This window comes from Austrofundulus limnaeus, unplaced genomic scaffold (assembly GCF_001266775.1).
Source record: "Austrofundulus limnaeus strain Quisiro unplaced genomic scaffold, Austrofundulus_limnaeus-1.0 Scaffold331, whole genome shotgun sequence".
In the NCBI taxonomy this organism is placed as follows: Eukaryota; Metazoa; Chordata; class Actinopteri; order Cyprinodontiformes; family Rivulidae; genus Austrofundulus; species Austrofundulus limnaeus.
Genome location: NW_013952733.1, coordinates 414739 through 417240, shown reverse-complemented (window position 1 = coordinate 417240; position 2502 = coordinate 414739). Strand labels below are relative to the sequence as shown.

General features: G+C 38.1%; 1 protein-coding gene across 1 annotated transcript in view; it reads left to right on the top strand.

The window, feature by feature from the left end:
- Positions 1 to 2502, top strand: part of nr3c2 (nuclear receptor subfamily 3, group C, member 2) — a 91153-nt gene that overhangs the window by 86051 nt on the left and 2600 nt on the right. The gene's annotated exons all lie outside the window — the stretch shown is intronic.

Genomic DNA, 2502 nt, shown 5'->3' with positions numbered 1-2502 from the left:
GTGTGTGTGTGTGTGTGTGTGTGTGTGTGTGTGTGTGCGTGCGTGCGTGCATGCGTGCGTGCGTGTGTGTGTGTATGTGTGAGTGTGTGCCTTTGGGCTGTTTTGTAAAAGTGCATTTGTATGCCACATAAGGTGAACGAGTGAAACACAAAGAGGAAAAGTGGGATAAAGAGAAAAGAGACAAGGGCTATTATTTCTCTCTGACCTTGGCTAAGGTTTCACTGAGCCTGCGGTGTCCCATGACCCTGTTTGGATTTAGTACAAAAGCAGTGGCCTGTTAAAACCAGTTACACTCCTCATCTCTGCACAAACACCTCAAGTTATTCTGAAAATTCACTCTTTTTTTTTCTGTCTTCTGTTTCTTTTTTAACCAAACTACGAGCCTAATTCCAAATAGGACAGTCATCATGTTTACTGAAGTTCAAAAAGCAGTTTTTCTCATAAATGAAGTTATTAGTCCCTTTGGGTCATTTTTAAATGAATAACAACAAAAAAATAAAAATCTAAAACACATTTTTATTTAAGGTTGCAGTTGTTTACTACACAAGTATTTCTGAATCCAAACTGAAACCTGTTCTGACAATACGGTTTGTAGCAGCAGCTAAGGGGTTTAGTCCGGCCAATTTTTACAACATACAATAGTATCTCCTACCTGCATGAGACAGTGGGACTTTATTTTGCAAACAATAGGAAAAAAAACTTTCTTAGGCATATAAACATAGCAATTTAGCTTCACTCGCCGTGAAAAAAACAGCCTTCTTAAACAGGCTTAATGCAAGCAAAGAGAATCAATTTGACACCAATTATTCTGGTATGAACGCCCTGTTTTGGGGCCACTAGCAGAGACACCCCTGAATGCCAGGTCAGTTTCTAATCAAGACCCATTAGGATCAGTGGGAGACAAAACAAACGGTCTAAACGTGGCCCTGCATGGGTTTGAGCTCATTTCTCACCATGCCAGCCATAAAAAACTCAAGCTCAGAGATCACAGCCTCGGCGCCGGGATACAATCTGTTTTCATATCTGCTCTCCTCAGCTTCGTGGATGTTACGCCTGGAGGTGTTTGTGCGTCCAAGTGCAATGAAAAGGATTACGTCGAAAAAAGAGTGGAACAGAAAGGAAGGCAGCCGAACACACATCCTTACATTTATTGACCCGTTTGTTCTCTAAGACTTGCAATTCAAACAGGTCCTGTCCGTTTCTGTTAGGATTCTTACAAGTGTTATTTACTTTATCTGAGACACACAGGGGATTCAAATGTACGGCAGCTTTATTAACTCAGTGTGTGTGCAGGGTACGTTAGGTGTTAGCTGCGAAATTCCTCATAAAGCCCTTATAATGTACACTAAAACTATTATTATATAGCAAGTATGTGAGAATAAACTGTAAAGCAGAATATTTTATCCGCAGTCAGATTGATCTGAGATGTGCTGACAGTGGAGGTGTTTCTTAATGTGCTAACCAACAGTAGTTGTTAAAATGTTTGGCAGTCTTCTTTTGTATCTGTATTTTTTTTAAATTATTATCATTTTTTTAAATATTGTATTAAAGTAAGCTGTAGGCATTTTGATGCATCCTTAAGCTGCTAATTTTCACATTTGGTTCATTACTTTGCATTAAAAGATTGTTAACATACTCACGTCTCCAGCCTTTTTTTTTTTTGTTTTATGTTTACTCTTATACCAAAGTGCAATATGATTGAGGCTTGACTGGAGTAAGGATGAAGCTCTTGAAATGACACCGATATAAAAAAGTTTCATCAATAGCTTTAGAATTTAGTCTCTGTATAAATTTAGTGGTTGGATACAAAAACTAATTACCACTTGAAATGGCGAATTTAGTAGTGAATTGCTAAATTGGCTCAGGTCGACAGCACTCCCCAAAAAAGGCTTTTTGTGTGGGAGTTGAAGCTTAATTCACCAAGCACCTCTAATTACCCTCTACACAGCTACGCATTTCTTCACTGAAGGAACGCACTGGTGGCTGCATATGGCCTGGCCCATTTACTGCAAATCGGGTTAAAAGAGCACTTGCCAGACATTAAAATAAACAAATGTATCAAGCTTGCTCTGAGTTATTGACAATTCAAAGAATTTCTGAACTGTAGATGCTTCTCTGTTGGTGATTCCAAGGTAAGGAGCTGAAAATCAGTGTTTGGCTACAAGACAACGCTACAATTTTCATTTTTATTTTTTTGTAACGTCTGAAACTTAAGTCAGTGTTTTATCTTGTCTTCTGTTTAAACAAACAGATGCACATCTTTTTTTTTATTAAAGACACATTCAGATTTAATTTTTCAAATATTCACTTAAGACTGCCAAAAATAATATTAATAAAAATGTTTTTTCAATGTCTGACTGCAGGCTTTTTCCAGTATTATTTTTTGGGTTATTGAGCTGATGTCATGACCTGCTTTCACAGTCATTGAGAGAGAGAGAGAGAGAGAGAGAGAGAGAGAGAGAGAGAGAGAGAGAGAGAGAGAGAGAGAGAGAGAGAGAGAGA